Here is a 25,706-nt window from a genome sequence, read left to right on the forward strand (position 1 = left end):
CTCTAAGGGAAGAAGGTAACAAGAATGGTGATAAACCACCATCTTTTCCACAATATTCATGCTTTTCTACAACTATTATGAAAGATTTTAGTATAGAAAATCCTTCAGAGAAGGCAGATGGACAAGTTCGTACCTTCTGTCCACATGATGTGGAAAATGAGATTCAATTAGCACCCAATTTCAAGGAGCTGAAAGAATTAGAGAGCCAAAAAGTCCAAGAGGACACATCTCAAATTAAAAGGGAATTCGAAAGCATCTTCATATGCCAATCAAAGGATGCAAAAAATGGTAAGAATTTACATGCTTCTTCCTTATACGAAAGTATTGATGTAAATTCATTTGCAGTCTTTGAAAAACACAGTAAAGCCATTAAATCTAAATCTTTGACCAAAATGGGTTACAAGGGAGGAGGCCTTGGAGTAAATCTCCAGTGTATTAAAAATCCAATTGTAGCCAAAGAGAGGCCTAAATATGAAGGTTTAGGCTATGTCGCCAAAGAATAATGGTCTTCTAGCGATGGTTCATGGGTCACATTTTCCTATTGCCATAAGGGAGAACACGAGGAGGCAACATGTTGGAGTTTTCACCCAGAATTGGTTCTCGTGTGGTTCCTCAAACGTAAGGAGGATTTGAAGGGGAAAATGTCTCCAGCGAGAGATGAAAGTGTCAAGGAAGAAAGGAAGCTCAGTTCTTCAAGCCACACGAGTTCCTCACGCAGGCAGCATAACCCAAAGGACAACAGAGAGAGATTTAACTGTTCTATTAATTCGAATGTTGTTAAATCAAATGCTTTTCAGGGTGGAAAAAAAATGCAGATTTGAATAATGTGTTGAGGAAAATGTTTCCATGCACCTTTTTCCTTTGATCTAAAAATTGTGTAGATAAGTGCGATAAGAGGAAATCAATCCTCGAGAAGATGTCTATGTCTATTGGAATTGATGTTGAAAGGAGAAAATCTCATCCAAAGATAAAGGCAAGTGAGCCAAGTGGAGCTCAAAAGAACTTTTGTACTCACTGCAATATCAGTGGGCATTGGGTCGAGAAGTGTTGGAAATTGTTTCCACAAGTTCATCCTAGTAAGGGAAAGCAAATCATGCAAGCACCAAAAGAGGAAGCGATAATAGAAAAAGTGGCACAAGATGTGATCATCCTTGAAAGAACTTTAGAAGAAGAGAAAGTTCATATAGAGGGTTCATTTACCTGGTTGGGTAAGAAATGGGCAGACTATTTGTCCAGCTGAAGTCTGTAAGTTTCTGTTTTGCACTAGTTGCATATCCCCATAGTTGGGTAACTTGTAAAAGTGATGTTCATAAATAAATCACTTATATGCAACAATGTTTTTCTTTAAGCATTACAATGCTAGTTTGGTTGTTGATAGTCAATTTGAATGGAGAAATTTGGGAGTCAATTTCATTCCACTTTATAAAATGTTTTCTTGAACACATTTTGTAAAAATCACTTTAAGGCTATTGTATGAGTAGTTGCAACACATTTAGTATGATCCAAATGTGTGTAGCACTCAATTTATATGAGTATTCACTATTGGAAGCTTGTTTTGGATTAATTTGAAAAAATATTATAGGATCTTATCCTTGATAAGGATTTTGCAGATAATCTTCTTGAAATTGTTCTAGTGAAGGATGTTGTTGTGGATGGCCATAGTGACATGGATAGGTCAAGAAGAACATAAGACTTGAATCTTTTGTCACATAGCGAAACATGTAATTTGCAATATATTGTACTACAGGTTTGCAGGGGATGCATGTGTCAGCTCATTGCTTATGGATTCGAAGAACAAAGGTGAAGGAGAAGGAAGAATGACATGTAGGATACTTGCGGTGCAAACAAAGTACAGAGCAGTTACAGATTATTTAATTCTTTTGGAGACCAAAAGATTTTTAGTGGGGAAGAGTGATTAGGAGCTCAAAATTTGTCAAAATTCAAAGTGTTAGAATTTTGATAGGCCTAGCTTGATATTGAAGAACTCGTCATCCTAAATCCAATGGTGTGAACGACACTCAAATCCGAGTTCGTATGCAGAAGTTAGAGCTGGTCAAATTTCAGGGTTGACTTGATGACATGGTAGGACTGGGATGATGTGACAAAGGTCCTAGCCAATTGGGAGGTGCCAAGTGGAAGCCCACCATTGGCCCTTGAAAATTTCAAATCGCAGTGGTATACAGGCCAGGTTAAAGAATTTTTCCCCGACACAGTGCAGGTTGTGATGTGATGCAATCGCAACCGCACATCGCAAGTTAATGGTAATTGGCCCCTGGTTCAAGCATAGAGTGCGATGTGATATTAGACAAAGTTGCGAAGCGGTCTAGTTGCAGTCATATATTGTTGAAAGGGAACATAACAATTATCGGCAAGGCAAAGTTTGAGATGTGATGCAATCGTATGCAATCACATTGGCGACAAAAATTGGCCCCGGCCCTAGCAGGGTATGGAGTTGCGATGCGATGCGATCACATATTGTAATTGCATCGGCCACAGGTTATCATCCCTTGTCTAGGCGTGGGTTAAGTCCTAATGCGATAACACTAATTGTGATGAGCGAGATGCTCCAGAGGTGATATATGTCCAGAACTGCGAAATATGTCCAGCGGGTCCGATATATCGCTAGTTCACATATTTTCATGTGTTAAGTCCTGTTTTAATGTTAGGGTCCAACCCTAACCCCTTTATTTATGTAATAGGGTCGAGTCATAGTTATAGTTAGTTAAAGAGTCAATAAATCCCGTATTAATAATTGTAAGTGGTTGACCCAGATTTAAGAAAGGGACCACAGTTAGTTGCAATGGGCCATAATTAATAAATAAAGTGGTTAACCCATGTTATGCAAAGGACCACTAGTCGTTAGGTTGTTGAAGGTCATTTAGCTATAAATAGTCGTAGTTAGAAGGGAAAGATAATCGACTCTTATTTTGTAATCGTGCTTTGCTCTATTGGAGGTTGCCCCCTTGAAGAGGTAAGTGAACATTTCTTTTATCTATGAATAATAAAATACTTGATGTTTTCCTCATTTTATTTTGTGTTTTGGGTTGTATTTCTTCGCATATTTGGCATTCTAGAATTTCTCGTTGGTCAAGAGCATAACAAGTGGTATCAGAGGACTTTCTAGGGCCGGTGGTACCTCCATTTTTGGCAGAATTTTTTTTAAGGCTAGAGACGTGTTCTGGCGTCTTTAAACCACAGGATCTGTCATTGAGTGCATAAACCTGCAGATTTGGGGAGGCATGCACGCAAGAAATACAATAGGTGTTCACGCTTGTGGGACTCCCTTGTAACCCCTATGGGTACCCCTTTGAGTAATAGCGCATTAGACAAAACTGCACATGGACTATCTTCCACATACCCTATGGGTATATTGGAAGTGTCCTAGGCTCACCTAAAACCTCACCTTAGATAAGTCGTCGGTCGTCTTGCTACTACAGTACACTAAGAACAACACTCGGGGAGATTACTTGCGCGTGCGATAGGGTAGTCTGATAGTACGACTAAGGTACGGTTGATCCTCCTTAGTTAGTGCTCTAAAAGATTGGGCCAACTACTATTGTTGGACACTTATGTATATTGCGATCTGCAGCACTTGACACTCCTTTGAGACCCTAGTTCCCTCGACTCTCTGAAGATCACCCATTATCTTATTTTCTAGATCAGATCCACCATTTGGGGTTCTACCACCATAGTACGATTCAGAACTAGCAGTTTGGGTTCTGTCACCGCCACAACAATCAGATCCACCAGTTGAGGTTCTACAGCAACAGTACCATTCAAATCTAGCAGTTGGGGTTCTGTCGCCGCTACAGTCCAACTCAAATTTAGCCATTGGGGTTTCATAGGCAGATCTGACCCTCTACGTAGTGAGGCTTGTGGTTCATATAGTCTGGGCCTAATTTTCGCAGGACATTGGGCAAGATCAAGTTTTCTGAAATTTGGTCACTACAGTATTTATCAACATGCAGTAAAACTAAAAAAAAAAAAACTTGAGGACAAGGTTGCTTTTCATGTGTGAGGGCATGTTAGGGTCCAACCTTAACCCCTTTATTTGTGTAATATGGTTAAGTCATAGTTACAGTTAGTTAAAGAGTCAATAAAGCTTGTATTAATAATTGTAAGTGGTTGACCCACATTTAAGAAAGGGACCACAGTTAGTTGCAACATGCCATAATTAATAAATAAAATGGTTAACCCATGTTATGCAAAGGACCACTAGTCATTAGGTTGTTGAAGGTGATTTAGCTATAAATAATCGTAGTTAGAAGGGAAAGATCAGCAAGTCTTATTTTGTAATCGAGCTCTGCTCTATTGGAGGTTTCCCCCTCAAAGATGCAAGTGAACATTGTTTTTATCTCTGAATAATAAAATACTTGTTGTTTTTCTCATTTTATTTTGTGTTATGGGTTGTATTTCTTCGCATATTTGGCATTCTGGAATTTCTTGCAGGTCAAGAGCATAACAGTTAAGGATTACTCCTGGCAAAGACCGATTGCAATGGCCGACAGACAGTGGAACCATAGCCTTAACCGTTGAACCCTCCACTCCGCATGTGATCACTCAACCTTAACTGCGAGATAGGCGGGTTTGATGGCGGAACTGTCGATTTCGGTAGAACTACTAGTTTAGACTGCAGATAATGAAATTAACTGGAAATAAGCCAAATTTAGAGGAGGAAATTATGGGGAGACTGACAGAAGTCATAAATAAGGCAATTTTCGACCAAATTGGATGCAAAAAGAGACTAGATAGCCATTTTTGGGCATTATGAACTCATTGGAACAGGTTTCAGAGTCAAAGAAGCACTTCTGGATAGGATTTTTGCAAAGTGAAGCCTATGGGTGCCCTGGTCAACCTTAGTGTTGATTCAGTTTATGGAGGAGCTCCAAGATCGAGATAACCTTGTAGGGGTATTCCAGCCTCCATATGTCTTTTGTAGTAGCCATTACAGTAGTGTTGTAGTTGTATTTATTATTTGATCTATATGTGTATGGAGAAATATACTTATTAAGTATTTCAAGTGGATTGTTGTACTTGTTTATGCTCTTGGAAGTTAGAGTATGGGGTCTTGATTTGAGAGCCCTTAGCTTGTTGATTGTTCCATGACTAACTGTAGGTTGTCATATGTTTAGAGTGAGAATTATTTGTAGAAGAATGTTCCCTTGAAGGGGAAACTAGCCACTCTTTTTGTCAGCACATTTATGTACTCTTTATCTAAAGAATTGTGAGCATAATGAGAAGGGGTCAAGCCTTTAGAGTTGATCCAAGGAGATGTAGCCCAGAAGGGGTGAACTCCTCTATCAATGGTTGGTGTATTATTGTTTGATGCATGCTTCCACTTAGTGTTTTGGTTTCATGTTTTAAGTTTTCTTCGTGAAACTATCTTAAGCAAAAACACATAAAATTCATGCTTTTACTTGCTATTTTGGAGTACAACCTCAAGCACATTTTTATATTCTAATGAGGGGAATTAGAATAGCATTACTAATCTTCCCCAATTCAGATTAGGTAAGGTTCTTTCTTTTCACCACAGTCTTGTTCCTTGACTTCTTCAACAAAGTTGATGGGTTTCTTTCCTTTAATTTATATTAAACTTGACTCTCCTTTATAGCCCAAACTAGACTTGATATGAGAGGATCTTTGAACATTAAAAAATTCATCCAATTTTCTAGTTCCTTTCATAAATTTATAATTTAGACTTAGTTGAACCTTAGTTTTTTCTAACTCTTTTCTTAGAGTAACAACCTCCTCAATATTTTCACATGACTTGTCTTTTTCTTTCAGTTACTTGAGAAAGTATCTTCATTTTTTTTTTATTCCTTAATTTTCAGAAGAAGAGGTGCCAAATTTTTAGAGTTACATTTTTCTTTTTCAAAATTTTGTAGCATCCCATTTTGCATCTTATTTTGTTCCCTTAGCCTTTGAATTTTTTCAAAGGCACTAATCAATACACCTTCCAAGTCTACTTCAGCCACTTCTTCATCAGAATTTGCATGATTTTCTTCTAGAGTGTCTAAAGCCATGAGCATGAACTCCCTTGTACTTGGTTTAACTATGTCTTCATTGGAGGATTTAACATCTTTATCTTCTGAGAATTTGTTATCGTCTTTATTATAGAAACTCTTCTTTCTAATATTCTTATCCTTTTATTATTTTTTATATTTATCATTATCATATGTTCATTCTTGTTTTTCTTTTGTGGACATTTAGAAGCATAATGACCTACTTTTCCACAATTGAAACACTTGGAAGAAAACTTACCATCATCTTTACCTGATCCTCTATTTAATTTTCTAACGAACTTTGCCTCTTCATCTAATTGAGAAAATGAGTCGTCTTGATCTTCTTTGGGCTATTTGTCTACTTTGAAGGTTGCATCCCTTGTTGTACCTCTTCCTTTCGCAATGCTCATTTCGTAGGCAATCAATGTTCCATGCAATTGATTAAGCGTTAAAGTGTTTAAATTTTTCATTTCTTCAATAGTTGATACCTTAGGATTGAATCTTTCAAGAAGTGACCTCAACACCTTTTGAACTACAGCTGACTCCTCCAATTCTTTATCAAGTTCATTTATTGTATTGACTTCTTCATACACTCAAAGGAAAAACTTGACTATTTCTTCATCCTCGTGCATCTTTAGGAATTCAAACTGCATTATAAAGCCTTGTATTTTGGCCTTATTTACTTCATTGTTTCCTTCATAACAAATAATCATTTTGTCCCATATTTCCTTGGCAATGGTGCAATCCATAACTTTTACCAATTCAGATCCAAACAATCTAGAAAGGAGTGCATTCATTACCTTAGCATTGTAACTGAATTCAAGCTTATGATCTCTTCTAATCAAGAATGGTAGCTTTACATAGCCATATTTCACTGTGTCCAAGACATCTGCACCATTATATTGTAAGTCTTCATACTTACCTTCCATAATGTATGGTTTGTTCCAGTGAAAATAGGAGCCTTGTTGGTGTTTCATCCATCTTGGTTAGACATTGTCTAGTTATTAGACTAATCCTGAAGCAACTTGGCACTGGCATCAATTGTTAGAAACCAAGAAAATACAGAGAGAGGGAGATGAATCAATATTTTAACAATTTCAAAATTCCTTTCTCAAAGTAAAAATACTTAGCAACACAATAATTAATAACAACACACCAAACCCATAAATACAGACATAAGCTATTAACTTGGAAACCCAACTGGGAAAACCAAAACTCTTTTTAATTATGATGCAAAATAAAGCTCCAACTTTAAGTTGCATCAATTTTGTGTAGGCTACAACCTACAAAAGGCTTCAATCTTCTTTCTCTTTGAAAGCACCAATTTGTGTATTTTTTAGGCATCAACCTGTAGGAAGCACCAACTCTCTATTTATCAGCACCAATTAATAGGAAGCTACAACTCCCTATTATGCAAGCACCTACTTGAAAAGTCTTTCAAATCCTTCTTTCATATAATTTTCAAACTCAAATTATAGAGTCTTCTCTGTCATAATTTCATAGATAAATTCTATTTTATGCTCATTCAAACAACAATTTGGTCTTCTAACTCCATCTCCAAAATTCTCAGATAACTCCTTTTCAGGTTCCTTCTCTATAATATTATTGTTTTTTATATAGATTTAGAGATGCTTCTTTATGAAGGTGATTTTCTATTTCTGAGTTTAACAATTATTTTTACGTCAATTCTATTCTTTAAATTAATTGTTCTTTTGATTCTCTTTTCCTCCAACTTGAACTAGTTGTTCACCTTTATTTCAACTTCAAGATTTATTTTCAGTTTTTCTCAGTTGGACTGATACTTCATTATGTTTATGCATCTTGTACTGATTTGCAGTTTATCATCTTGTTTTAATTTTAGTTATGTTTTGGGTTTAATTGTTATCCATATTGTTGTTTCAATTTCTTTAGTCTTTTTGTTCCCTTTCTATTAACAACAATATTTTTTTATCAATTTGCCTATAAACATCACATTCTATATTAAAATTAGCATTCTCAATTTTTCTGTGTTTTATCTAAAACTAGTGTTTGGACTTGTTCATGGTAAAAAATGACCTCATCAACATGTGAGAGAGACCACTCGGTCATAGCCCCAACTAAGCTCTTATCTATTTGATGTAGTGGTTCTGACTGGTTCAATTGGGTCCAGTTATTGTCTCTCTCTCTGCTAGCATATAATATATCTATTATTTACCAATAGAAAGAGAGAAATTAGATATGCCCTCTTGTTGTGCACATGCAGGCAAGCAGATCCTTAAGTTGACTTTATGGCTCAGCCAAGCCGCAACTAAGGTCTGCCCCTGCGTAAGGGGACTTCTAAAATGTAGGATTAAATCTATATGCAGACCTATTCTAAGATGCAAGCAAAAAATAATCCTATCTCAAATTGGCAAAGGATAGCCTTCTCCCAATTTGAGAGAAGATGACCTAACTAACCAGGGGAAGAAGACTGTTTATATATGATTTTCATCAATTAAAAGAATAAGTTCATTTAATTAATAAAAGAGAAAACAAAATGGGAATGTAGTTAAACAATAAATAGTTATTGCTCAACACATTCATATTTCAATGAATTCAGATTAGTTTTAATTGTATTGTGCTCCTTAGAGATATCTCTTGCAGAACTTCAATAGAATAAAAAATCAATAAGATGATAGCATTCAATATCATAATTCCATACATTGTTTAGAACAAGAATTAAAATCAATTAGAGAAATTCTAGTAGTAGTAGATTAACTTACAATCCAAACAAGAGTGCATTGGAATGAAAATTTATTAAATTCATATGAGAACTTCATTACAAATTTTTCATTTGATGAACAACTTCATCTCCTTCGAGAAATTGCTTACAGTAGTGCAAAAAATTCTTCTCTTTCAAAGTTCAAAGTGTTCCATCTCTCCATAATAAAACTCACAATACAATACAAAAGTGTAAATGCACAGCAAGAAAAATCACAGTATTTTCCCCAAATACCTCAGATCTGAAGTATACCCCTCACCTACAACTATAATATCCCGTACAATAGTGCTTTTAGAGCCTCGGGTTGCAGAGAAGAGGAATCCCTTCCTCATTCTCAAAATTGATATTTAATAATTACAAAAATCTTCAATAATGGAAAATTGTTAAGAGTAGTTTTCCAGATCATGAATTAGAGATGTAAATTCTCCATTGTTCTCTTTGCTAGTCTCTTTCCATTTCTCCAAAATACCTTAGATATGAACTTCTCCAATTGATCTCCTACTACAAACCAATCAAAACCACAATAAAAATAAATTAAATTGCATATTAGAAATCGGAAAAATAAACTCTCATGAAATTGCTAAATTAAAATAAATAAAATCCAAAAAACAATCAAGATGTGATTTCTTCAAATGGATCTGATTAGCCTTTGAGTATTGTTGGAGAATGAATTAGTGACAACAATTTTCTCAATCCAATGAAATTTGCCAAAATCAAATTAGGAAAAACCAATTGTTGTTGTAAATTCATCACTTTATCGTTTGATATATTTTTTGGTTATTAAATGATCAAATCTGCTAAACTTATCATTCCCATATTATTCTGTGCAGTCTTATCTTTCCAACGAGCTATTGTGAGCATCATTTGGCTGAATAAATCTTGAGATATGTCTCTCCAAAGTGAAGACGTCAAAACTACCATATTTCGGAAAAAAAAAAAATACGAAAACGAAAACGAAAAACAAAACAAAACAAAAAAACAAAACCAAAAAAAAAAACAAAACAAAAAAAAAAAAACAAAACAAAAAAAAAAAAACAAAAACAAAAAACAAAAAACAAAAACAAAAACAAAAACAAAAACAAAAGCAAAAAACATGACTTGGCCAAAATTACGCCATTTTAATTAAAAATTTTGTTGACACCTAATCCTCTGCGATTGGGTGAATTTATGTAAATAGTTAAATTAGGAATGTGAACAATCATCAGGAGATGAACTGAGCAGTCACATCCTTTGTATATAACAATAGCTACCTAATGAAATAAACATGAATCAGTTTTCTACCAAACTGGAGTTACTCCTGGCCTGACATGGTATCAGAGCCAGCTCCTTTTTAGCTCTCATGCTCCTTGTAACTCCTCTGTCTACTTTCCATATATCTGCGCTGCTCCTCCTGAGCTGCTCCTGACATTTCCTGCGCCCTCTGTCTGTCATATTCTATATATTCAGGCCTGACATGGTGGGCAGGTCTGAACGCTGAATGCCATAACGTTTTCTGCCATTACCTACGCTCTGCTCCATACAAGCCTTCCCACTGTTACGCTGCCCATATATTCGTTGGTGCCAGATTCTGACAAGCCTTTCATACATTGAACAGCTGCAGAGAAGGGTGCGTATTACCATTGAAGGACTGTTAGCCAAGCCATGGTCGAAGACTAAAACTTCAGTAACTGCGTTATTCCACAAATGGCAGTATGGTGAACCCGACGTGAAGCAAGAAGACTGTTCTGTGGTGATTGTTGGAGTATGCATTCAATCCTGTCGGTGATTGTTGGACGCCTGGACGCTGTCACATGAATGTTTGTTGGAGCAGAACGTTCGAGATTCTTCGAACAGAGGTTGCGTTAATACGCATATCGTTTTCTGCCAAGGACACTGCCATTCTGCAAATTCAGGGAAGACTGAATGGTCGAATGAGCCATTTCATTTTTCTTCGGACGTTTTCTTCATGGCACATTCTTTAAACCAAGGTGAAGTTCTTTATTGTTTCTGCGCACACAAGCTTGAAAGAATGTCAGTTTATACTAACTAATAAGGTGACAGAGCTGGGCTTTGCGTTTAAAAAAAAAAAAAGGCTCTGTTGATGAAACGATATTGAACTTGTATCTTGGCACCGTCTGTGGGAAGCTTTAAGTGTGTATGCTTGACAAGAAGAACATTGCGTGGATGGAAACCTTTGAAAAATATTGTAATCTGTTGCGTTGATTAATCTGCTGTCTTTGAAAAATATTGTAATCTGTTGCGTTGATTAATCTGTTGCCTTTGAAAACAATGTAATCTGCTGCGTTGATTAATCTGAAATGTCACGTGAGGAAGAAGGATATTCGAAAGTTTTTTTTTGGATGGTATATATATATGTGAGTGAGAGAGCCACTATTGAAGATTGAAGGTTGTGCTCTCCCATCTGACAACAAATTTTCTGAAACCGTCTGTGGAGTAGTGCATTTGCTGTGCACTTGTTTAGGGTAGCGAAGTGAGCTTTATTTCAGGGTTTTGCTAATCTAAACACAAAAATAAAAAAAAAAAAAAAAATCATGTGTCTGAGATAATATCATTATCGCTGGCATATACTCTGAAGTTTTTGTGGTATATACTTGAAGACTTTTTGACATGTAAAATGTGTACTCTTAACTCTGTTTAACACATGGAATTGTATTGAGCCCCTTATTTTTGGTACACTGACTGCATGGTATTGGCGTCCATATTGGTATATAAGGAAGAGATTTGAAATCTTTTGAGAATGCCCTTTTGAGTACAATTTTACTGTATATTGGCAGAAGTATTTTTCTATCAGCAAAAGTTTTTTTTACAGAATGCATTCAATCATCTCCATGGTAGGGATAGTTCTCACTGGCAAGGAAAACTATCTTGAATGGTCTCGGATGATAAAACACACCCTCATCTTCAATGAGTTGTGGAAAGGAGTGTGTGTCGGAGAAGGAGACAAAGACCCAGTATAGCCTACCTCAGACAAAGAGCTCGTCATTTGGGAAAACAAGAACAACAAAGCCTATGCATTAATAGCAGCATCTGTAAATGAAGAGGTGAGTCGCCATATTTCGTCATATTCAACTGCCTTTGAAGCCTTACAAAAGCTAAAAGAACTCTATGACTCACATTCTACACTTGAAGTTGTTCAGTTCATGATTAAACTATTCACTCTTGAACTGAAAAATAATGATCCTCTTGCTCTTGCATCTGAAGTAAAATCTATAATGCATGATATCAATTTCATTGAGGTTGAGCTGGATATCCCTCTTATTGATTTTCTCAAGGCACTCTATCCTACTTACTCCAATTATCTTGAGTCTTTCCAAGCAAATGGAAATCTCAAAGATATAACCTTTGACTCTCTTGTGAAAAAGTTTGCTGAAAGAGAGAAAGCTTTTGGAAAGAAGACATCACCTGAACCTTCTGAAGGGACTGTGTGCCTTGCTCATAAAGAAAAGCATTCTGCTCAAGATTCTACAAGAGGAAGAGGTGGACGAAGAGGAAGGGGAAGATATTTCAGAGGCAGGGGGCAGACATTCTCAAGGAGAAAAGGCAGATCTGCACTGCATTCGCTACAAAAGAAATGGATCACATGATGCCTCTACATGCAAGCTACCATGGGACAAAATTGAGTAGAAAAGAAACCAACAGAAAGGTAAAACTGATGATACAGACAAAGGTAAGGCACCTGAATCCGCTCACTATATTGAGGCACAATGTAACATTGGAGTAAATGAAGATTTGTTTAATGCTTCACTTGCTTCTTGGAAAAATGATTGGCTGCTTGATTCAGGAGCAACCTGTCACATGACTCATAGAAAATATTGTTTTGAAGATTTCACTGACAATGTTGATGGAGCAGTATACTTTGCAGATCAATCAAAAATCAAGCCATCAGGGCTTGGCACAATCAGGCTTAAACTGCCTGGTCTTCCTGACTTTCTTCTGGATCATGTTCTATATCTCCCACAACTCAAAAGAAACTTGTTGTCCTTGGTCCACATCCGCCGCAAGGTCACTCCATTCATATGTTTGATGGCAAGCTTGAGGTAAGAAAAGCATCTGACCACTCATTTGTCATGAGGGGAATAGAAGAAGAAAGGCTTCTCAAACTGCAAGGAACCTCTGCTCATGCACAACATTTCTCATATATTTCTCATCATGAAGAAGGTACACTTCCATCAAGTTTATTATGGCATGCTATATTTGGACATTTAAACTATGACAGTCTCCGCTTATTGAAGAAAAATGGTGTTGTTGGTTTGCCTACAATTCCTAGGAAACATAAGCAATGTGATGCTTGCATTCTAGGAAAGCATAGCAAACAGTGCTTTCATGATTCACATTCAAGAGCACATAGGAAGCTTGAACTCATTCATTCAGATTTATGTGGTCCAATGCTTGTTCCTTCTACAAATGGAAATAAATATATCATGACATTTATTGATGATTACACCAGAATGTGTTGGGTTTATTTATTGAAGAACAAATCTGATGCTTTTCAAACATTCAAGAATTTTCATAAATGGATTGAAAATGATGCACAATCTCATATTGGGTCTATTCGCACTGATAATGGAAAAGAATATACATCAAATGAATTTGAAAACTATCTTCGCCAACATGGGATCAAACATCAAACAACTGTGCCTTATAATCCCCAACATAATGTTGTAGCTGAAAGAATGAATAGAACAATCTTGAATATGGTACGATCCATGTTTTTCTTCAAAAATGTAAAGATAATGTTTTGGGCTGATGTTGTTCTATGTGCTGCATATATAAAGAATAGATGTCTATATAATGCTATAAGAAACAAGACTCCTTATGAACTGTGGTATGGACATGTTCCTTCGGTAAAACATCTCAGGATCTTTGGTTCCACCTGTTATGCTTTGATATCAAAGGTACATAGAAAAAAACTTGGTGCTAGAAGTCGTAAGTGTATCTTCCTGGAGTATTCAAACACCTCCAAAGCATACCGCCTCTATGATGAAGTAAATAAAAAGTTTATTGTATCTAGAGATGTAATTTTTCTTGAATCATCCAAATCTAACAATGTTGTTGAGCGGCAACTTGATTGCTTGGATAGATTCACAAAAACGAAATCATTTCAAGAATTTGATAATCAAATTCCAGATCTTGAAGGGGGGATTCCTATACTAGATCAACATGTGGAATCTTCTTTTGAAGAACAATCTCCCCTGCATGAAACTCCAACAACAGATGATGCTTTAAGTGATGTAATTGATAGAATTGGGAGACTCAATCTTGATTCAGTCCCAACTCAATCAACAGAGCAGCCTAGACCATCTCAGAAAGGTCCCCCAAAGTGGCTGACAAAGACACTTGAAAGTGTTCATCCTGATGAAATTGGAAAAACAGGAACCAAAAATTCAAACCAACAAAATGGAGGTGATGTAGATGACTCTAATTCACCTGTTGATATGGATGTTACTTATGATTGTGAATTGAACTTGTCTACAGATTTTGAACCAACTTTCTTCAAAGAAGCTGCTTCTCATGATGAATGGAAAGAAGCGATGCAAAAGGAGTATGATGCCCTCATAAATAACGACACTTGGAAGCTGGTTGATCCTCCATTTGGAACGAAACCAATTGGCTGCAAGTGGGTCTACAAGAACAAGTACAAAGCTGATGGCTCACTTGACAAGCAAAAAGCTAGGCTTGTGGCAAAAGGTTTTGCACAGAAAGAAGGGCTCGATTATGAGGAGACTTTTTCCCCCACAGCAAAATGGGCCACCATCCAGACACTCTTTGCACTGGCTGCTCAGAACGGTTGGAAAGTACATCAAATGGATGTAAAAACTGCTTTCTTGAATGGAGATCTAAAAGAGAATGTTTTTATGTCCCAGCCTAAAGGATTTGTTGTGAAAGGACATGAACATAAAGTACGCAAACTTGTGAAGTCCTTGTATGGCCTCAAACAAGCACCGCGATGCTAGTATGAAAAACTAACTGAGCATCTTCTGAAACTCAACTTCAATCATTTTAATCTTGATGATGCAACTTTATTTGTCAAGAAAGTTGGAAAAACAGTTGTATATCTTGTCGTATATGTAGATGATCTTTTAATGACAGGGAACAATGAAATCTACATTGCATCCATAAAGAAGGAATTGGGGAAAAGTTTTGAAATGATTGATTTGGGCTATGTTCATTACTATCTTGGCATTGAAGTAACCCAACATCGAAAATCCATATTTCTTTCTCAAAAGAAATACATTGGAGATTTGTTAAACAGATTTGGCATGACAGAGTGCAATCCTCTTTCTACTCCAATGGAAAAAAACTTAAAGCTCACATCTATTGAAGGAAAGGAATTTGAGGATGCAACAAAATATAGACAGCTTGTAGGAAGTCTCAACTACCTTACTACTACCAGACCAGACATTTCATTTGTTGTTGGAATCTTCTCCAGGTTTATTCAAAAGCCTTGTGAGGGACATTGGTCTGCTGCAAAAATATTTTTAAAGTGCTTGAAGGGAACTCAAGACTTTGGAATCAAGTACACACAGGTAGATGACTTCAGTTTGATCGGATAATCTGATTCAGACTTCGATGGAGACAAATAAATTGGGGTATCTACTTCAGGATATGCTATGAGTCTTGGATCAAGAGCTGTCTCCTGGAGATCACGCAAATAATCAGTTCTAGCAGATTCCATAACAGAAGCAGAATACGTGGCAGCAGCTGAAGCAACAAAAGAAATTGTGGCTCAAGAAATTCTTGAAGATTTGCAGGTAAAACAAGTACAATCAACTCCACTCATGATTGAAAACACCTCTGCAATAAAGTTGGCCAAGAACCCAAAGTTCCATGATCGTAAAAAGCACATCAATACTAAATATCATTTGATCCGACATCATGTTGAGGCCAAAACAATCCATCTCCGTCATTGTTCCACAAATGAGCAAATTGCAGACATCTTCACAAAGCGCTTGGAAGAGAAAAGCTTGAAAGATTCATAACGATACTTGGACTCACCAACATCCCTTCAGATTAAGGGGGAAACGTTGACACCTAATCCTCTGATTGGGTGAATTTATGTAAATAGTTAAATTAGGAATGTGAACAGTCATCAAGAGATGAACTGAGCAGTCACATCATTTGTATATAACAATAGCTACCTAATGAAATAAACACGAATCAGATTTCTGCCAAACTAGAGTTACTCCTGGCCTGACAAATTCTAACTTCTAAATTAAATTAATGATTCTAATTAACTATATAATTATAATTAAAAAATATTAATTAATTACCATTATTAAATAGATACAAACTCATTAAAATTATAAAATTAAATATTAATTAAACTAATTAAAAATACAAATTAATTATATTAAAATAAATTAATTTTATTTATTAAAATATTGAAAATTTTGGAATATGTGTTATGGTGGAGACTCATTTGAATGGTGGATTGGCCTTTTATTACCATTGGCTTTTATATATATGAAATCGGAGTGATAGGTGGAGGGATCTGGGGAGGCATAAGGAATTAGGAGTTACGAAAATCATATGTCCCCAATGAAATATGGTGAGGAAAGGTGAGAGAATATGGAGGTATAAAGAGTCTCGAGCATCAAAGAAATAAGGCCATGTGGGGGTGGGACTCTCCCTCCATCACATAAACTATAACCATTTTTATAATATTTTTAGGATTTCAGATTTTCATTATTTTTTAAATTGGGATTTGAAATAGATTTTTGAGATTGGGATCTTAATATTTTCATAATTATATATATTATAGCTTTTAATTATAATTATATATATATATATATATATACTCAATTGTGATGGTATTATATAATAGGTAGTAAAAAATAAAATTAATTAAAAATAATAAAAATTAATATTTATAATTAATGTATAAAATTAAAATAATATATATTTTGTAGATTTTTAGTTTAGATGGTAAAAATCACTGAACTTCGGATAAGCATCATTTGCAAGCCATGCATCCAAATGAGATGAAAAGATAACCGATGAAAAACTAGCGAAAAATTGAATATAATGAAGTGATTAGAATGGAAATCTAAAGAAAACAAAAAACTCACAAAAATGTCGCACACTTAACCAAAAGGAAAATATTAAAATGTGATTTAACCAAAATTTATGAAAAGGGTCTCCATTGTTATTATGAAAGTAATAAATTAAAAATGGGGCGACTTGTGATTTCACCACAACATGATATTAGTTAACTATTCTTCTAATTTTGGCACTAAAGCACCAAATTTGGCAAAACACCAAATTTTCTATGCACCTTTTTTGTAGTGCCTTATACTGAGAATCATGGGCCTTTTCCTCAACCTACCTTTTAGGGGGCTTTGCCTAATTCTACTAATCCCATGGCTGATCAGTGAATCATCAATGAGGGCTATTTAATTTTCCCATGGACCAAGGCTTCAAGACCATGCCCTTTACCTTTAGAGCACATATTTATGTTGATGTTGTTGTGATGTCACCATGTCAGTGGCACCCTATAAGTGGTCCACATGTCACCTAGAAATGGCCCACTTGGCCACCTAAAAATACCAAATCTACATGCCACATGTCACCTGCCAAATCACCTATGTTGAGTCAGCATGCCAATTTTAACTCACTCATAACTTCCAACACATTTGGTAATCGATTGGATTCCCTTTTGATTGATCTATGGATGGGGTTAATTGTGATACCCCCCCCCCCCTTTATTTGATGGTTAATAAGGGTGGTCCACAATTTGGGACATTTGTGGCTACCCACTATGCACTTTCCTCGAAGTGCACCAACACTTGATCTTCTTCCTCCTGGATCCAACAATCTAGAAAAAGTGTGGGGCCCCTCTATGACTAATGGATAACAAAGGGGGGAGGTCCACACCTTTGGCACATAGTTCACGCAAAACCATGCCTACTTGGAACCTAGGCCTCCAACAATTTTAAATTGTCTGCACCAACACCTATCTGCTATCCTACAATCTCAACACTATCAACACTTGCCAATTGTTTTGCCACCTCAACACTACCTCATTGTGCTACTACGTCAGTTGTTGACTGTGCTTTCATAGAACATATTGCAATCGTGCCTATTGGAACCCTGATAAACTTTAAACTATGATAAATTATGATTTCTAAGGATTTTTTATAAGTACCATATATCGTTTGAAATATTTATGAGAGGACTATCCAACTATACTCTTTACAAGGGTTATGATTTCTAGGGTTGTGATCCAGCAGAGCGAAGACTTCAACGACCTATCCCAAGGTTCTGATCTGAGTGTTATCATGGCAGTGCTGGGCTGGGGTTTAGAGGCCCCCTCCTTCATAGAAATCATCATGGGAAAAACTAAGGAACCTGAGACCTCCTTTTTCACCAAACTCACTACTTATAATTCTTTCAAGAAACCTTCTATTAATCACCCAAGAGAGGGAGGGGTAAGGAAAAAAGATGAAAAACAGATGAGCTCCCAACCTGCTAGTTCCAGTGGAAAAAATCAAACTCTACCACAACCTATAAATATGTGCAAAACTAAATCAAAGAAAATACTAACTCTAGATATAATGGACCCATATGTTGTAGCATACATAGATTTTATGCAATAGCTTGCCATTATTTGCAAGTCCATGTGATTTTAGCTAGCAGGGAAAACCATGAAATAGTGGATTTAAACAAAATGGAGCCCCAAAGTGGAGTACAGGCTATATTTGGGCTCCAAATGATTCTTCATGGTGATATTTGTTCTTTTGGAGAATAAGGATCGAATCTTTGAGGGAGGTCCCTACTTCTTTAACTTGGTTGGCCTTTATATGTGCTACTAGAAAGAGAACTTCACTCCTGAAAAGGACTTCACCAGGGTCCTTGTTTGGGTATGACCACACTCCCTACCCATGGACTATTGGTCTCCTTCGATCCTCAAATGCATTAGAGACGAAATAGGAAAATACATAACAATTCCAATAGGCACAAGAGCAGGCCATTACATCTCCTACACTCGCATCTATGTTTACTTAGATGTTGCTAGAGCTCTGCCAGAGTCTATCAAGCTAGTATTCAAGGACAAAGTGTGGCCTCAGAATATTGATTATGAACACGTACCCTTCAGGTGCAGGAAGTGTCATGAACATGGAAACCTTTTCAAGGAATGTCCTCAAAATGTATCCCAAACCACCAATCTGCAAGCTCATAAAAGGAAAAATGAACAAGGATTCACAAGATTTTATACCAGAAACAGGAACAATTAAAGAACTCAAGGGAAAAACGCCATAACGTCCTAGGATAACAACAAAAAATTTGAAGCTTTAGTGGAGGAACATGAGGAATAAGACAAGGAACACACCTGATCCAGGTGGATGTTGGTGGAAACCACCTATCCCACTTGGACCCCCACGACTATCTCTTTCAGTTTTTCATTTTCCGTGATTGTAGTATAATTTACTATTTTCAGAAGTTTTTTTGGGTCCTGAACTTCTGGAGATGTTTTGATACCCTAAACGATGTTTCTTGGGAAATATAGGAGTAACATGGGTCCATGGAGTGATGTTTCTCTTTTCAAAGTTATAGTTCTCAGATAGATCTTTCTAACGAGATATTGTGCGCATCAAACGAAGATCATATGACAAAGTTACGACCTCGAGAAGTTGATGTACCAATTTACCCAAACAGAGCCCATAGTTTGGTGTTTCATCTTCTAGGGTTAGGTTTTTGGATGTTTAGGGTTTTACATTTTTTCTCAACAATAAATAGGCCTTCGAGCCTCATTGTAACACAGTTTAGAGGCATATAGCCGACACATCATTTCTCAGAGATAAGCTAACATCACCCTAACTGGTTTATTTCCATTTCTGTTTGTAAGCATATTTTAGTATTTTACATTAGAGAAATGAAGTATTATTTCTGCTGCATATATGTATTTAAGGTTATCTTTGTAATTTTTTGCGTTCCTGTTTAAATCTAGATCAGTGTTATTAGAGTGGTCTTATTTTTTCTCTATTTTTCTTTACATGTCCCCAAAGAGGTCAGGATATAAGGAGTTAGGGCTTGAACTGGTCGAACCTTTGCAAGACCAACCCCACAAATCCTGACGGCCTCCCATGGCGGATGAAAAGAAAGATGAGGGGGCAGGAGATCCTATCAAAATCTTGCTCGAAGAGGCCTTTGAGCAACAAAGGAACACAATGATGGAAAACTTTGCCTAGATCCTTCAGCGGCTACCCAAGGGTGACACATCTACTTCCAACAGCAACTCTAGAAGCACCACACCCTTTAAGGTACAAGTTAACTTTGACATTCCCATATTTGAGGGTCAAATAGATGTAGACACCGTAGATAAATGATAAATCTGCTAGAAGGGTATTTTTCTGTTCATGACTTTTCCGGACGGGAAAAGATTACTTTCTCTCTTCTCAAAGTCACCCCCCACACCAGGGACTGGTGGGAAACCTACTGTGTGCAAAAGGATGAAAGCACAACCTCACCTTTTTCAGCTGCACCCACTTGGAATTCATTTCGGACTGCCATCAAGGAGTAGTACTACCCTATCAAAATATATGAGGATCAATACATAAAGTGGACCACACTGCGGCAGGGAAGGGACCAAGAAGTGTCAGAGTTTACCAATATCTTCCATACCCTTCGCACAAAGTTGGGTATCAAGGATTTAGAGCAACATTTGGTACTCAAATACCGCAACTGCCTGCACAAGTACATCCAGGAAGAAATAGAATTCTTGAACATCTCCTCGCTTGGCATGGCATAACGATATGCCGTAAAGGTCGACCAAACGTTTAAATAGAAGAAGCGAGACTTTGGATTGACGAATCCGAAGCAAGGGAAAGGTGCCCCCAAACCATAGAACAAAGGACAAAGCCAAGGTAGGGTGGCCCAAGACAACCTGCCAAAGTTGCAAGCAAAGAAAAACACCACGAAGCCGAAAAAGGACACGGGAAAGTGGTGTGAGTTCCATAAGAGTCCCACTCATAACACAAGCGAGTGTCGGACGAAGCAGTTGCTGGTGGCCAAGTTGAAGGCTTCCAAACCAGATGCATGTTCCGACCATGAGTCAGAACCTGACAAGGGGAATGGCAAAGGGAAGCAAATCATTGATGTGGAGCCCAGTGCCATTGTTTCCACTGCCAAGATCCACAAGAATGAGGCCGAAGATCCAGAGGAGGGGGAGCATCTTTTCCACTCACAGATGTGGGTGAAGGGTTCATCACTTCAATTCATTGTTGATAGAGGGAGCCAAAAGGACCTCATTTCAATAGAGGTCATGAAGCGGTTGGGCCTACCAACTACAACACACCTGCAGCCGTACAGTATCTAGTGGCTTCACCAAGGATGAGATCTCCGAGTTCGCCAGTAGTGTTGCCTTCCCTACAGCATCAAACCCTTCACAGACGAGGTATTGTGTGATGTTAAACCTCTGGATGTTTGTGATGTATTATTAGGCCAACCATACTTGTGGAGGCAACATGTTGTGTATGAGTCAAGGCCTCGTGTTGTCATTATTTCTTTGTGTAATTCATTATACAGGATACCAGAGGTAGCCCCACCTACCGCCACCTCTTTAATCATTGCTAAGAAATGCAACAAGCTCATCTCCCAGACTAGGAAATTCATTTTCTATCTGGTTTGCTCCCAAAGTAAGAGGAATATTGTTGCCACATCCATGACCCTTACGAAGGGTTCCTCCACACAACAGCAGTAGTGGTAAATGGGTACGGTCATGACAGAACCCAGAAACATCTTCTCCTCACCCACAGGGGTACCATTGCGCTGTCAGGTCAAGCATTCATTTGATCCGAAGCGACATGGTCCTTACACTAGTACCAAGGCTATGGGGAATAATTATTTGGAGCACAACATTCCCCCATTCCTTCACTTGCACCGAGTGTTCAAAGTGGACCGCCCTCTACCATGCTTCCCACCATTATTGGACACATCAGAGATTGCAGAACAACTCACCAGGGACCAGGTTCAATAGATGGAGGAACTTAACACAAAGGGGACCATTGCTTCCTAAGGGGGGAGGAATGATCTAGGTGAATGTTGGTGGCCACCCACCTATCCCACTTGGACCCCAACAACTTCCTCTTTTAGTTTTTCAGTTTTCATAATTGTAGCACAATTTACTATTTTTAGAAGTTTTTTTGCACCCTGAACTTCCGGAGCCGTTTTAAGGCCCTAAAAAACATTTTTTGGGAAATATAGGAGTAACATGGTCCATGGACTGATGTTTCTCTTTACAAAGTTATATTTCTCATAAATATATTTCTAGCGAGATATTGTGTGCGTCAAATAGAGATCGTATGCCAAAGTTATGACCCTGGGAAGTTGATGTACCAATTTAACCAAACGGGGCCCACAATTTGGCGTTTCACCTTCTAGGGTTAGTTTTTTGGATGTTTACGGTTTTCCATTGTTTCTCAACAATAAATAAGCCTTCGAGCCTCATTATAACACAGTTCATAGGCATGTAGCCGCCACATCTCTTCTTAGAGATAAGCTACCATTGTCCTAGTTGGTTTATTTCCATTTATGATTGTAAGCATATTTCAGTATTTTACATTAATGAAATGAAATATTATTTCCGCTGCATATCTGTATTTATGGTTATCTATGTAATTTGTTGCATTCTTGTTTAAATCCGGATCAATGGTATCAAAGCGGTCTGATTTTTTCTTTGTTTTTCTTTGCATGTCCCCAATGAGGTCAGGATATAAGGAATTAAGGCTTGAACTGGTCGAACCTTTGCAAGACCAGCCCCATAAATCTCGACGACCTCCCATGGTGGATGAAAATAAATATGATGGGGTAGGAGATCCTATCAAAATCTTGCTCTAAGAGGCCCTCGAGTGACAAAGGAATGCGATGATGGACAACTTTGCCTAGATCCTCCAGTAGCTACTTTGGAAGCGCCACACCCTTTAAGGTACAAGTTAACTTTGACATTCCCATATTTGAGGGTCAGATAGATGCATATGTCGTAGATAAATGGTTATATCTTATAGAAGGGTATTTTTGCATTCATGGATTTTCTGTAGAAATTCCCACTGTAGATCAACAGATTATGCAATATACTAAAACATAATACAAGATCTACTTCTACAACACTTTGTGGAAGCTTAATCAATTTGAGAAAGATGAATTGAACACATATAACTGATAAGAAGAAATCAATCGCACATAACATAGAAGAAATAACCCAGGGAAAACCTTAGGCTAAAACCCCAACTCTGTATTATCATACAAGTGGAAATATAGTCTGGATTACAAAAAGAATTAGCTCACAAGCTATCCTGCTCTCTCTGCAATCCCTTTGCAGCTCATAGACAATCAAAGGCCTCTCTCAAACCTTCTCCTCTACCCCCCAAGCCTCCTATTTCTTTGCGCAATTTTTCTTGGGGTCCAGTGATGTTGGAAATAATACTGAGAGTGGGGGGGGTGAATCAGTATTATCTAATTCTTTTTCAATATATTTATACTTTGAATTATTGTACGTCAGTACCATAAAATAATGAACATGAACAAGAAAAACAGATAGTCACACCAAAGAACACCAGATATAAGGTGGAAACCCAATGTAGGTGAAAACCACCTGCTGCAATATGTCTCTATCTTCTTTCAATTAGAAACTCCTTTTACAATGATTTTGTACTAGTGCAGTCCTTTACCAGTACGAAGGCTACAACCTGCAGAGAGCTACAACTCTCTCTCCTGGAAGGGAGTTACAACCCCCTACTTCTTTTCTTTCAAGGACCACTTTTCATAAATTTTCAAACTGGATCCATGAACATCAATCAATCATCAAGTATATCTTCATCAAACAATCTCCTTTTCCCAATTAGCACTGAATCAAGTAAGCACTTCTCTGACAGCTGTACCCAGAACACAGTAATAGTAACCACACACCAAATTCTAAACCCAGAATACTGCAGCAATAGACAGAGGCAGCTAGATCATAATTTAAAGATATACGCTGCTTCAACAACCTGAAACCTGTGTGCAGATCTATAAAGGATAATTCCTTCTTTCAAATATTCAGACACTAATTAACCCAGATCGTCAGATTTATAGATCAAGCATGTGCCTCATATAACAGATCAAAATCATGCAAAGATACTATTATTCAAGCACAAATATTATGACCCATCAATAGAACTTATCCTTCTTTATGCGCTAAGGTTCCTCCTTCATTCAGATCCAGATCTGCACCATAACCCAATCACAAATATTTCAGATCTAGCACTTATTAGATATTCAATTCATTCGATGATACTTTGCCAAATGATCTCCTTCCTCTTTTATAGTCTTAGGCCTTCCACAATACCACGGTCCAAAACCATAGGATCAAAAAACTGTTGGACTAATACCATGAACCAACCATGAAAGTGCGTGAGATCAACACTTTTGGATGCAATACCACGAGCCAAAACCATAGGATCAAAAAACTATAGGACTAATACCATGAACCAACCATGAAAGTGCGTGAGATCAACACTTTTGGATGCAATACCACGGACCAAAACCATAATAAACCAATACCACGAACCCAATACTTGGGATCAAAACTTCTGACGAGGTACCATGGTCCAAAACCATAGGTTCAAATACCAAGGACTAACTACCATGGACCAAAGGTAAGTTCTCCAACATATACGCGCTTTTCCTTGCATGAAAGTGCGTGAACTTTTTCTCTACATGAAATAAACTTTTCTCTGCATAAAAGTGCATGAACTTTTCTCTACATGAAATAAACTTTTCTATGCATAAAAGTGCGTGAACTTTTCTCTACATGAAATAAAATTTTCTCTACATAAAAGTGCGTGAACTTTTCTCTACATGAAATAAACTTTTCTCTGCATAAAAGTGCGTGAACTTTTCTCTACATGAAATAAACTTTTCTCTGCATATAAGTGTGTGAACTTTTCTCCACTATAATTTATCATCTGAGATGAGTGGGTTGCCATCAAGTACAACATATGTATCATAATGCCAACAATCTCCCCCTTTGGACTTGATGGCAACAACAACCAATCACTCTCCCCCTTTGACATCAAGGGCAAAGGGTTATGCTCCCCCTAAGAACATGCTCCCCCTGACTATAAACTAGATCTGCAAAGAAGGACCATAATCCATGACCATGAAAGAGATAGAGATGTATTGCAGCAATATTTAGACCAGCATCCATGATCTCCTTCTGTACTTCCTCCATATTGCCAACAATGCATGATATGCTCCCCCTGAACCTGTGCCATTCGATCTTTGACCAATCCGCAACCCAGCACATGTACGCATATACTTCAGATGAACCTTGCATACAACCAACAATCAGAAGAGATTCAACGACAAGATGATGCATCAACAACCCCCAGCTTTTGCCTGAGGTATTCAAAGGTCTCCCTAGGCAATGGTTTGGTGAGTATATCAGCAACATGTTCCTTAGAAGGAACCTACTCCAACTTGACCTTTTGTTCAAGCACTTGTTCCCGGAGAAAGTGATACTTGATTGGTATGTGCTTGGTTTTTGAATGCATGACTGGGTTCTTTGAAATGCTGATTGCACTTGTATTGTCACATAAGATGGAGATGGGTGGTGTACAAGTGATTTGAAAATCCTGCAAGGTCTGCATCATCCAAAGGAGTTGAGTGCAGCAAGATGGAGCAGCAACATATTCTGCTTCAGCTGTAGACAAGGCAATTGAACTTTGTTTCTTGCTGAACCAAGATACTAATCTGGAACCCATAAAGAATGCACCACCACTTGTGCTCTTCCTGTCATCCACGCTTCCGGCCCAATCTGCATCTATATAAGCATGAAGTGTGAGATCTGTATCTCTAGGATACCATAAGCCATAGTTTTGAGTCCCTTGAAGATATTTGAAGATTCTCTTCACTGCCTGAAGATGAGTTTCCTTTGGATTTGCCTGAAATCTTCCAACTGTTCCCACTGCATGCATGATGTCTGGTCG

The sequence above is a fragment of the Pinus tabuliformis genome, chromosome 9 (genome assembly GCF_031772625.1).
Source record: "Pinus tabuliformis cultivar Carrire ecotype Pingquan chromosome 9, CPIR1, whole genome shotgun sequence".
In the NCBI taxonomy this organism is placed as follows: domain Eukaryota; kingdom Viridiplantae; phylum Streptophyta; class Pinopsida; order Pinales; family Pinaceae; genus Pinus; species Pinus tabuliformis.